Source organism: Hesperophylax consimilis, chromosome 4, assembly GCF_061612785.1.
Source record: "Hesperophylax consimilis isolate HC1 chromosome 4, BYU_Hcon_1.0, whole genome shotgun sequence".
Taxonomy (NCBI): Eukaryota; Metazoa; Arthropoda; class Insecta; order Trichoptera; family Limnephilidae; genus Hesperophylax; species Hesperophylax consimilis.
In genome coordinates this window covers 4220100-4233351 of record NC_142839.1, presented here as the reverse complement: position 1 = coordinate 4233351, position 13252 = coordinate 4220100, and the positions used below count along the sequence as shown (strand labels likewise).

Here is a 13252-nt window from a genome sequence, read left to right as displayed (position 1 = left end):
AAACATTAGAAGAGAATGGAAATCGGCATTTACAATGATCTATGTGCTTGTGCGTGCCGCTTGCCTTATACATTTTTTGTGTTGCGTGTATATGTTTTATTCTCTTATGTTATAGAATTTTGGAAATATTGTTTTTTTTGTTCTTTAATCCATTTTTTTATTTTGTGTTTGAATTTATTTTTATTTTCCTCAATTTTTTTTTCAAGTGGAAGACTGTTAAATGCTTTGATTGCGTGGTATTTATGGTGTCTTTGTCCAAAGGTAGTGTTTACCGTCGGAGTTTTTATGTTTTTTTTATACGCTTTTCTGACCGGTCTATTAGTGATATTTTGTGTTTGTTGGGGATTGTTTTTTTGGTCGAAAATGTAGTTTAGTAGAGTTTTAACATATAATTGGCGTACATCAAGTATGTCACAGCTTTTAAATATTTGGTCTGTGTCGGTTAGTTTATGTTTTTTGAGTATTACCTTTAATATCGTTTTCTGTGCGATTTCTATTTGAGCGATAGCTGCGTTTGTTGCTCCTACCCAAGCAATTATTCCATATTCTATTATTGATTGGCATAGTGCATAATATATTGTTTTCAATTGTTTTATTTTATATATGTTTCTTATATTTAGGAAAATGTGTATTGTTCTGAGGAGTCTATTTGTGATTTGTTTGATGTGATTAATAGTCATTTAATGATTAATAGTCATTTTCAAAATTCAAACTGATTTGTCATGAATTCAGAATATCCCGCGATTTTTAGCAGTTCTGCGGTAGTATAAGTATCACAATATATTTGGTGATGAATATATTATATTTAAAAGCAGTGTCTAATGTTAGGTGATAAGACTTTGCTGAAGCGTGTATCGTTCCATTTTTATTAATAGCGTAGTTTCTACTTGTCAAATGTCAAAAAATGACAGCTGCAAAAGTAACATCTACCGAAATAGCGGGCTATTCAAAATAACACCTCTTCTTGGAAAACCCTGTATTATGTACTTTCCCATTATTTTGTGATTTTACCAATGATATTTTTATGCATTTAAAGTAATTAGCAAAATTTAAGAAATATTATTCCGGGGAAAATTTAGTGTTTAGTAAAATATATTAAAAATCGTCACATAATTCCAAATATTCACATTTAATGGGTATACTTATTATTATTATTCAATTTTACTTTATTTATTGTACATTTAAGTTTATAAATCACACATTTATTGTAACCGACATACTATTACAATTTCTCTTTCTTTAAATTAGTGCTTGCAATCAATTTTGAATTTACTAATTAATGCATCAATTTTCCCACAGCGCATTACAATATTTCATCCCTTAGTAAATTAAAATGTTTTGCGTATCGGCTTTATCTTTTTTGATAGTCTGATTTGGTTGCACGTCCTTGTGTTATGTCTGTGAATGTTGTATAAAAAATATTTTTGTAACAAGTTGTTTATTATTTCATGTATAAATATCATCGCGTTCAAGGTCAGCGTCTGAAAATAAACGGCTAACCATAAATGACACTAATAAGACTTAGCTATATTTATTAAGATACGTACCAATATATGTAATGAAAAAAATGACACATTCACAGAATTTGAAGGATTCATCAAATTTCAATTTTAATTTTCAAGTTCTGTGAAGATTTTATTCAAATTCTGTTATTATTTCCTTTTTTTGAAATAATTTTTCAGTAATTATATAATAACAGAACTTGAAAAAAAAACCTCTACAAAACTCGAAAATCAAGATTGAAATTTGATGAATTGTTTAAATTTTGTGAAACAACCCGTCCTAAATGTTTTGTATTTCGTACACCTTCCAAATTAATTTATTCGTTCAAACTAATCCCAGTTTCTGATAAACCGTGGGTACACATCTGTCATTTGAAAAGAAAAACACCCCCGACCCCCGCCCCAGCCGCCCCATTGCCACCCCTTCATGGTCTAGTCTTCCTATTCTCTCTAAATCGTAATATATCCGGATTAGCGAATAGCGCGGGTTAAGGCACTGAAAGTAATCTTTTTGCACCGCGTGCCAGATAATGGAGGCGTCCGTGGATAGCGAATAGCAGGCTTACCCTATATCGCTAGGATTGCCACGATCAAATTTCAAAATGTGGGACAGTACGGAAAAGACAACATTTTAAAAGTTTTAACTGTTCATGATAATATTCACGTAGAAAAATGAGTAATCAGAATATTTTAAATTATTGGTAATTCAAATAATTAACAGGTTTTATGATAAAATTTTACTAAACCACGATGTCGCAATACGTGTTCAAATATCGATGTGTTCCGACATCGTGGTAATATATTCGAAATTAATTATATTAATTCATTCAGAGATTTTAGAATAATAATAATTCCTTAGTGACTAATTTGATCAATTCATCAAATTTCAACGTTCATTTTCGGGTTATGTGAAAGTCCTATTCAAGTTTTGTTATTATATCATTATTGGCTAGTTGCTTGACAGAACTGAAATAAAAACAGAACTTGAAAAAATCTTTCACAGTACTTGAAAATTGAATAATTTTTTAATTTCTCCTAAACAACCCGCCCTTAATATATATACAAATATTTTTAAAAATAAGTTATTAATTAAAATACAAGATTTGCCTTTGGAGTTAGCTGTCCTCTAATATACGGGGTGTCAAATTCGAAAACAAATAAATTGTTACGCAAAGTTATCATCGAAAATACTACTTTTACTCGTGTGTCTGTTTGTAACTCTTGTTCATTGAACTCTAGAACTCTGATTTGCTTTGAATTTAAGTACAATTTTCAAAATTTGAATTGATTGTTGTGTGAGTAATTCGTACAAGCGATAAAGTAACTATCTGCACCTTTATCCCTATTTATTTCGTTTATGAATACAATCAAAATTAATATAAGGTATATTAATACCCTTTGAAATGGTTTAAAAACGTTCAAACCATGTCGATACACGAAGAAAAATGAGTATGGCTGATTTATTGATATACTCTTAAGAACGTGATTTGAAACTCCAATTCCAAATAAAATATTTGTTTGATCAGAATATATCGGATCATGTGTTCGAGCAGATGTCGTTTTCCTTATAAAATTACAACATTATTTTTTTATGCACACGTGTTCCGACATCCTTATAACATAATCGTGTTTTACCTACAATTTATTAGTAAACTTGTCAATTCATTCGTTGAAGGCCTGCAGTCCCATTTTTAACATTTAAAAAAAATTACCAATATTATATATCTTCAAGTTTCTCCTTGTATATTCACAATCCAAAACAATGATTTTCTCCAGACTATCTTGTCTTGGGATGAGACCAAAGAAATTACTAAAGGACGAGTTATGGACGTATGAATATATCTCCCGTTGCAGTGCAAGGCGATGGGTCTCGTGAGACCAGTTTGATAATCTCCCTAAACCAGACTCTCCCGATCTGGCACCCCCCGCAGCTGGTGGGCAGGCGCATGCTGAACAAACCTCACATGATAAACCGGGGCACCTCTGCTAAATCACCAAACCTAGCAAACCTGCTAACCCACCTCCCAAATTGTTCATCCACAACTTTATTTACTGATAATAATAGTAGATATCTCTGTCTATCTCCAGTATCACATTTTAAATGCATTGATCCTTGCAGTATTAAAACATTTATCTTATTTCATTTAAGAAAATCAAGTTAAATATTTTCTATTAAGTATCTAGTAAAAAAATAGTTTTAATATTAAATACCACGCTAGCATGAAACTACAGTCACCTCTTTTTAAGGGATGTAGCAAGTCCATTCTTGTTCACTGGAGCCCCGTGGCGCCCCATCAGCATATTAAGGCTTTACACCTTCTGCTATTAATAACTCCGTTGGGGCGTCATCAGCCATCAGCGTTCAGCCTTCAGCCTTTAGCCATCAGTCATTAGATCGGTGGCCTGTTCGAGTGGCATCTGTGACCTCATCATGTTGCCCTTTAATCCCCGATGTTCAATGATTATGTTTATGGGTAATGCAATGGGAAGGGGGGTGGGGGAACAAGTGTAGTGTGTATTGTTATTGAATGTTCAGTTTTTAATAACATGACACACGAATAGAACCAAATTATGTATTGGATATGCGAGTATCAATGGTGTTTCAATGTTTCTTTCAAGGCCTCAAACAAAATCAAACTTCTTGTTTGTGAACGAATGTGAAAGAAATTTTATTACATACTTACAATATAATACAAGATTTTAAACATTCGCTGCAATCCTTAGATATTTAATTTTGTGTTTACTTGGGTCTGATGTTAAAACGTATTGAAAAAAAACAACAAAACTCCTTATTAGAGGCGTACATTATTTTGCAAATTTTCTAAAAAGTTATTTTATTATAACTGTTGGTTTTTATTATCTTCAGATTTATACTACAGCTGGGTCAATCGATCTTTTTACTCGTACACAAACCACTAGGAGCGTGTTTTACGGTGCGCCTCTTATATGACCCGAATCCTCAAACCCGATTACCTGTCACCCGGCTACTTTTTATTTCGATTGACGTAGGGAGGTATGAATTTATTTTTATTTTATTAAACTTATAACTGATCAACCTTTCCGTCATCGAAAACCGGTTCCAAAAGTATCTGGGAGAAGAAGTAAGTTTATGTCTAAGGTAGGTCTCCGGTAATACCAGCACCCTGCACTAGGGTCGAAAGAGCGGGTCGCGAGCCTTGCCACTCTGGCACCCGGCACCCTCGTCATAAGAGTCGATTGTGAAAGTGGGTAGCGAGACCCAGGTGCTGACGAAAAATTAACCCGATCGCTTTTTGGAAGCTAGTGAGCGGGTTTCGATGAGCGGGACATTCACGATCGACCCAGGACGACAGTCGTTTAGGTGAAAATAAAATCTTTGAAATTTGATCATCGCTAAACTTTTTCGTGACATTTTCTCGTTTGTTTGTGTGTTTCAGACCAGTAAATTAATTTGATCTTAAGGTTTAGGAAGAAATATATTGTTTTTAAGATAAACCCACTCACCAATTCCGTGGCATTCCTCACTCAACAAAATATTTTTATCGGTCAATTAACAAATCTTTCAACGTGATTTCAAAATAAGTGTCAAGAATCTACAAGTGTGTATATACTTAAGACACAACAATGTGTCAAAGGTATTTTTAGAAATAATTGGTTAATTTAAAAGGTGTAATTAAAATAATATTTCCCATACAGGGAAGTATTTGGAGCGTTTAATTTGACAGCAGATATGAATAATAAAATGATTTCCGTCTCATTATTCATCTTGACGAAGTTCGTATCTGAATCCGCTGTAATCAACATTAATTACTTTCGTACGTAAACACTATACAGAGAGTTGGTTCTAGCTCCATGGGCGGTACTATTTAACAATATTATGTGAAGTAAGTTAGCAACATAAATTCTTTATGAATAAATTAATTTGGGATAAAATAAATCTTTAAATGAAAAATTTGGTATAAACATTTTAGTTAGGATTTATTCTGAACTCCTGATACGATAATAAAGCGATTGACCAATGTGTTCAATAGGATTCCATTAAAATCAACATTCTGCAAGAGAGTTTCAAATGTCCAAAAACTGACGGACACTTTGATTAGAAAGATGCAACCAAAGTGATTGACAGTTAATTCTTTATGACGATTTGGATTAAATGTCATAAATAAACAGTTGTTCAACCTAACGTTCAATGAAAATTAATGAATGATCTTTGAACGAAAATCTAAAGGGATTCGTTGAAGATTATTTGTAATACCTGTAAATTCAATTAAATCAAGAAATTAAATTTAATTAACTGACTCTTATCAGACTGATACAAAATCTCCATAAATACGCCTTTAACGTTTTCGTTAAAATAGGAAAGGATCATTGAACAAAAATATATCACGTTTTTGGTCGAACAAAATCACGTTACGCAATGAAATACAGTATAGGTACAGTACACACACATAGCATTCTATGTCTATGTATTATTATTTACCTCAGCAAGATCACGAAGCCGTAACACCCCAACCTGCGTACAATTTGATGGATTGGTAGGCATCCTTTAATCTCACTTTGATTACCCCGGCCTCTGCGGGTGGTGCTTTAATATTCCCGCCTTATTTCATCCCCCCACCCCGAACTCTCCCTCTCCCACCCTCCGCTATGTACCCCACCCACCCGCGCAGCCTCCTCCGCTACCAATCAAGAGGAATCTGTCATTTTTTATATGCCCTGCCGATGGACACGAACAAGGAATTGATTGATATGCTATGGAAGGAAAAAATGTACTACGGACTTTGTGCTCGGCCGACACGGGCTACTGATTGGCGTCTCGGAGTCTAACAGAACGAACGGTGAGATATTATTTTTTATCAGTAAAGCTATCGGACGCAATGTAAAATAATTTTCATCCTAAAAAATTTAGACGTGAAATTAAAATTTTAAATAATTTCGAGTAATCAATAGTCAAGATAATGTCAGCGATTTATTTTGATATTTAGTTCATTGTCCGAGCACCAAAATTATTTAAACATGCTTCTTATTATTTTTTGTAGGTATTATGCTTTCAAATGATGATCAAAGAGAAAATTTCACAAAGCATAGTGCATAGTAATAATCAAAATTAGAACGATACATACCACTAATTAAAAAAGTTTAAAGCGTGCAGTTAGTTCTCTTACGTACTCTGTGGTGTAGTCTAAAACAAAAATTGCGTATGACCAGTATTACTACTAGTTATTTTTCATTCTAAAGATTTTCGGAAGTAAAATTAGATAAGTTCCTGATTAATTTGGTAACAAAACTGGAAACATTATACATACTCAAAAAATACTTATACCGCCTGTCCTGCACTCTGGTTCAACCAAATTTGCAACTCGGATTTTCTTTGAATTAAAGTATTATTCCAAAATTGGAACTGAAAGTGCAAAAAATTCAAACAAGCGATAAACTAGGTACCTATCTATAACATAGCAGAAAATTCAGACAAGCGATAAACTAGATACCTACCTATAACATAACAGAAAATTCAGACAAGCTATAAACTAGGTACCTACCTATAATATAACAGAGAATTCAGACAAGAGATAAACAAGGTACCTACCTATAACATAGCAGAAAATTCAGACAAGCCATAAACTAGGTACCTACCTATAATATAACAGAAAATTCAGACAAGCGATAAACTAGTTACCTACCGATAATATAACAGAGAATTCAGACAAGAGATAGGTAAACTAGGTACCTACCTATAACATAACAGAAAATTCAGACAAGCCATAAACTAGGTACCTACCCATAATATAATAGAAAATTCAGACAAACAATAAACAAGGTACCTACCTATAATAAAACAGAAAATTATTTTTATTGCCTTTTTGGGTAATTATAATGTCCCATTATTTTTCACTGGTAATAATATAATGTGAATGGAGTTTTGTAAAAAGCGTATTTTTTACCATAAAAATATCGTGATATCCGCTATCTCTCTCAATCACTTTAGACAGGAGATATATTTTGAAAACATTTAAGTCTGTAAGTGTGTAGGTACCTACAAAAAATTTAATTTTTTTACATTTTCTTGATGTATTTTTATCTCCGAAATGTGTCAGTGTATTCATTATCTTTGCCAAAAATACACAAAGGCTCTCGTATACTTTTATTTAAATAACGGCTTCTAATATGTAATTGATCATTAGAGAAAGCTTCGTCATTTTCTTGACGACAGTCTTTGTCCTAACATCTCTCGGCCTCCTTTCTGCCACCCTACCCCCTGACATCCCTGGGGGAAAGTAATTAAAATGGCATTCAGTTTTTAAGGGAACGACCAATTTATCAAAAAACATTAAATGGCTGCATAATATTATTGAAATTAAAGACGGTTTAGAATCAGATTTTCATTATATGACAGAGCATTATCTGTGTTTTATAACAATATCTATTGATCCATGTAGGTACTTCTAAAACTTCATCAATCTCTCATCATCGCTGTATTCTCAATTATTAATATCCAAAACCCGTAATCATTGGACCACAGTCAATAATTATAATCAAATTATTACTTTATTCAATGTTGAAAAATAAATAAATCTTTTTTTTAATTAAAGTCGTATTTCAGTTCAACAAGTCCTTATCGGGTTTTAACGGATCCTTTCATTTCGAAATCTTGTAATTCTCAGTTTGCAATTTATGAACTCGTGTACCTATTATCTATATAAAATCTTGTTACTCTAAGTTCGCAATTTAAGAACTCATATACCTATTATCTATATAAAATCTTGTTACTCTAAGTTCGCAATTAAGGAACTCATGTACCTATTATCTATATAAAATCTTGTTACTCTAAGTTCGCAATTTATGAACTCGTGTACCTATTATCTATATAAAATCTTGTTACTCTAAGTTCGCAATTTAAGAACTCATATACCTATTATCTATATAAAATCTTGTTACTCTAAGTTCGCAATTAAGGAACTCATGTACCTATTATCTATATAAAATCTTGTTACTCTAAGTTCGCAATTTATGAACTCGTGTACCTATTATCTATATAAAATCTTGTTACTCTAAGTTCGCAATTTAAGAACTCATATACCTATTATCTATATAAAATCTTGTTACTCTAAGTTCGCAATTAAGAAACTCATGTACCTATTATCTATATAAAATCTTGTTACTCTAAGTTCGCAATTTAGGAACTCATGTACCTATTACCTATATAAAATTAAACATTTTAAACAGCAACAAAAATAATTCACACCTATCTAATATAATCAAAAATCCAACAATTTTTTTGTTTTGTTTTTGGGTTGTTATGCCGTGTTGCGCTAACTCCTTCTTTAGCCAACGTTTCGGACAGCATTGCAGTGTCCATCATCAGGGCAGATGTGTTATCTGAAAACACATTGATTTTTTATGGTACACTGATTTTTGATAACACATCTGCCCTGATGATGGACACTGCAATGCTGTCCGAAACGTTGGCTAAAGAAGGAGTTATCGCAACACGGCATAACAACCCAAAAACAAATAACAAAAATACTATTGGCCGTGAAAATCTTAAATCATATTTGAATCTAACATAAATTTGTTTCAACTTCAAGTCTGCAATAAAATCATTAACTGTATTTTTTTTCGCCCCCCCCCACAAAAGTTGATGTTCTCTCTCCCTCTTCTATCTTACCTGTAAATACACTGTAATTCTGTTTTGATTTTTTTTTTTTTATATAACCCTGATTGAAGGTTCAGGGTTAACCGAAAACAGTTGATTTTATATATTTAAACTATTTACTATAAAGTGGTATTAAAAACAAAGTTATTTTATTACAATTATTGTGTTATATTTTGATGCACTTTTAATATCAGTAGTTAAACATCTTAAAACAACTAATAATAATCTATTATCTAACCTAACCTATTAATTTATGGGAACCATTAGCTCAGTTGTTATAACAGCGCCCTAGCAAGGCGAAGGACCTGGGCTCAAGTCCTAGATGCGAAATCTTTTTCTGATTTTCTGTAAAGAATTTTTGTTTAAAAATCGCTAATATTGTCTTCAATAATTAAACAATACCATTAGAGGTTTTACTCATTAAGTTATTAAAAGAAAAGTTTTCTATTTCTATATGTGCCATAAGCTGGCGATTGGGTAAACAAACACAACAACATTGTAACATTTTTACCATGATTACGGTTATTCTGTTTTGAACTTGAACACAAATATAAAACTAATACTCCTAACTGCATAAAAACAAACGAACAAAAAAAACATTTCGCAGTAGTTCAGTGGCTGGAAGACGAAGAGAAGGTTGAATTTCAAGGTGATTTGGTATGGCACGCCACAGGGAGTAATTAATCAAAGCCTAGCCACCCTTTCCGTACACCACCCTTCGTAGCAACAACATCAAAAGGCGAACTTACCCAAACAATACTAACTGAAAGTCTGAACATCTGAAACTTCTGACGCTTAGCTGAAATCTTAAAAACAAAAACTTGTGTAATTTATGTTGTTCTATTAACTATTCCTGCGTTTTATTTAGTAAAATACTAACTTCTTCAATAATGGCAAAATCTTCGTGTGACGTCATTTGTTATTTTTTTTTAAACTGCCATACCACTATTTAATAAAAAAAAAAGAATTCAAAACTTGTTTCTTCACCAGGATACAAAGTATACTAAAAATTAACACATCCATAAGGATGACAAATAAATATTAAATATAACCGGCTTATTTATACCGATAAAATATATTCACTACAAAACAATAATATTTGTTACAGTGGGTTTTTTTGGGGTACTATGCCGCGTTGCGCAACCTCCTACACATCTACCCTGATTACTGTAATGCAAAAATATACCACTATAATACTTTTGTACGTGAAAATCTCAAATAATAAGATTTATCGTTATAAAATTGATGGGTAATTTCAGGAAGTCACCACATTTATGATCAGTCGTCGGCACCGATAAGAAGTACAAATCACAATTTGACGTAGGTTAAAATAATTTCAATTAAAATAAAGTTTTTTCATTTAAATTATTGAACACATAGATATGCATAAAGCTTAATTATCTAACCGATTTATTGACAAAACTGAGCAAATTCTGAGTATAAAAAATATTGGTAAAATCGAATTGAATAATCTTTAGCTAAGCTTCAGGCTAAGTGTATTTTAAATGTACCAAGCGTTTGATTTACTTGGAGCGCCCTTCAAAGTATTCAATGACGTAATTATTTTTAAATTTAATAATAATATTAATGAATTCATAAAACGAAAAAAAAAATAATGGAGTTCTACAAATTGAACTTGATAATAATAAAAAATAAAAAATTAATATGCATATCTACTTGCATTAATAATAGAAATACCTACACTTTTAACATGATAATAATTGGATGATTTATATAGTGCTGTTTTTGTGAAAAATCACTTCAAAACGCCAAACAACCAAACACAAAAAATTAATAAATCTCCGCATTGTATATACTACTTATTACCAATGAATATATCTCGAATGATATTACGATTGACATAAGTTTTCTAACCTACGTAGCATTAAAAAATTAATTTGTGACAATTTCTAAATTTCCTCGAAGTACAGTAGATATTTTATTATACATCAGACGATATCATCTTGCAAATGGGACACACTTAAAACTGGCGTGCACACAGCGAACTGATTCCACCAAGATGGAGCCGAATGAATCAATTGAATAATGTGTTGTGAAGAGTGGTCGCAATCAAATGATTGTATTGTTGATGGGGAGGTCCTTTGTTGGGCCCCAGAGTGCCATGGGAACCTGCTCGGAGGAATGGTTTACTCGCTTTTTTCTTTTAGCAGACCTCTGCTCCCGCATTGAGGAGGTTCTGAACCTCTGAGTAGAGATTTCCGTTTAGGATTAATTATTTGTGGTCAGTAAATTAGAGTTGACATTATACATAAAATGAAAAAACACACTTTACATATATTTATTATATTTTATATATATAAAAGTGATGTAGGTATTACAAAGTGCGTTTTTTTTTCATTTAATATGTGTATATTATTTTAAAAGTTTACTAAAGATGTTCAAGGAAATTCTGATCGTCTGTTTTATTATTAGTCAATAAAAAAATATTATTGTTTTATAAAGAAAATTGAAATTTGTTTGTGAAAAATGGATATTTGTTTTTGATAACTCAAACATCAAATACTTTCCGCTTCACAAATCCTACAATTAAAACTTCATTGTACAACTTCGATATATCACTAGGTATATCTTTCATACTTCTTCATATGCACCTTTTATCGCTGTTATTAATTTAGCTATGTACTGTAAAACACCCAATCTGCCGCAATAAAGGTTTGCCAAATACAAACATGCTTTACAACAAACTGTTTATTGTTTTTTCATAAATATCAATAAAGTTACTACACATTGTTCTGTAACTACTTTCATAGCACTTTTAGTACTTATTTTATACTCTTGTTACTTAATACAATTATTAAAATCCTTTATATATCCAATAGAACTCTCTGCGATACCTAACTTGTATTGTACCTGCTTATATCGGTATAGTTTAATATGTTATGTACTCTTATTATTGTACTCCTTAGTTACTTACCTATGTATACATGCAAAAACCTTCAAGGCGTGTACATATATAAAATAAAATAATTTATTTTTTCATTTCATACAAAGTTATAATGTTTTATTATTTATGATTATTATTACTTGGATTATGATTTTAGTGTTTTATGTGGATGTTATTTCTGACTTTGACAGATGTGAATTGATCGACAAATAATAAAATTTGATTATAGATACCCACACAATAAATAATACTCTTAATCGTCAATTAGTATTAGATAAACTGCCACCTATTTAATATAAGTAGTTTTTTGGTGTAATTGAAGATTAGCTACAAAACCGGTCCATTGTTATCGAATTGAAAATATTTTATTTTTCAGACGAGTGTGATTGATACGATTTTGATGGATTACTTCCTGTATGCAAGTCAAAAGATATGTACCTACTTATGAATCATTTGAAATATTTCCCAGTAGTAGTAGTAGTATTTCATACTATGTAGGTACATACTATTATAGTGTCTGCCAGTGGCGTGCAATTTTCGCGACATTCCAGAAAAATCAAAAAATGGGTGTTATTATCAAAACCGAAACAATACCTACCAAAATTATAATTTCTGAATAAAAAAAAAAACACTCTGTTTAAAAAATCATAGAAAATCTAAGCCACCAATAATGCAGATATTTTTAGTTTAAAAACTTATAAACTGTCTTTTAAATTAATTAATTAATAATTTAATTTAAAAATCAAGGAGAATTCTGTTATTTTGAATTTGATTAATAAATCATCCCGTATTTTTTTACTACGGTACAGCTATTTTAAAATGAGTTTACAAAACGTCAAAAAAGAGGTTTGACCGATGATTGAACCTTCTTATCCAGGAACTAGATTCATCAGCTTTACCAACCTCAATAATAATAAAATATTAATTAACACAAAATTGCAAGAATAATACAAACAAAGCCTAAGAAGTGGGGACACAATCAATACACTACGTTATTTCATTTAATAAATCAGTATTTTTGGAATCAACGTAACACATTCATAAACTTACCAGTTTCTACGACTGTACACAATTTTGCATAGTTTGATAACACAGTGTAAAGATAACATTCCGGTTTCACCGTGTGATAATGTTTGAGTTTATAATAATCTATGACGTATGTGTGTGGGTTGGTACCGATTGACTCGGTCCTGTGTATTTGTTTTTTTTCTC

At 31.5% G+C, this 13252-nt stretch overlaps 1 long non-coding RNA gene across 1 annotated transcript in view; it reads right to left on the bottom strand.

Moving 5' to 3' along the window:
• LOC149424058 (uncharacterized) overlaps nt 1–13252 on the bottom strand; it is a 651496-nt gene that overhangs the window by 43146 nt on the left and 595098 nt on the right. The gene's annotated exons all lie outside the window — the stretch shown is intronic.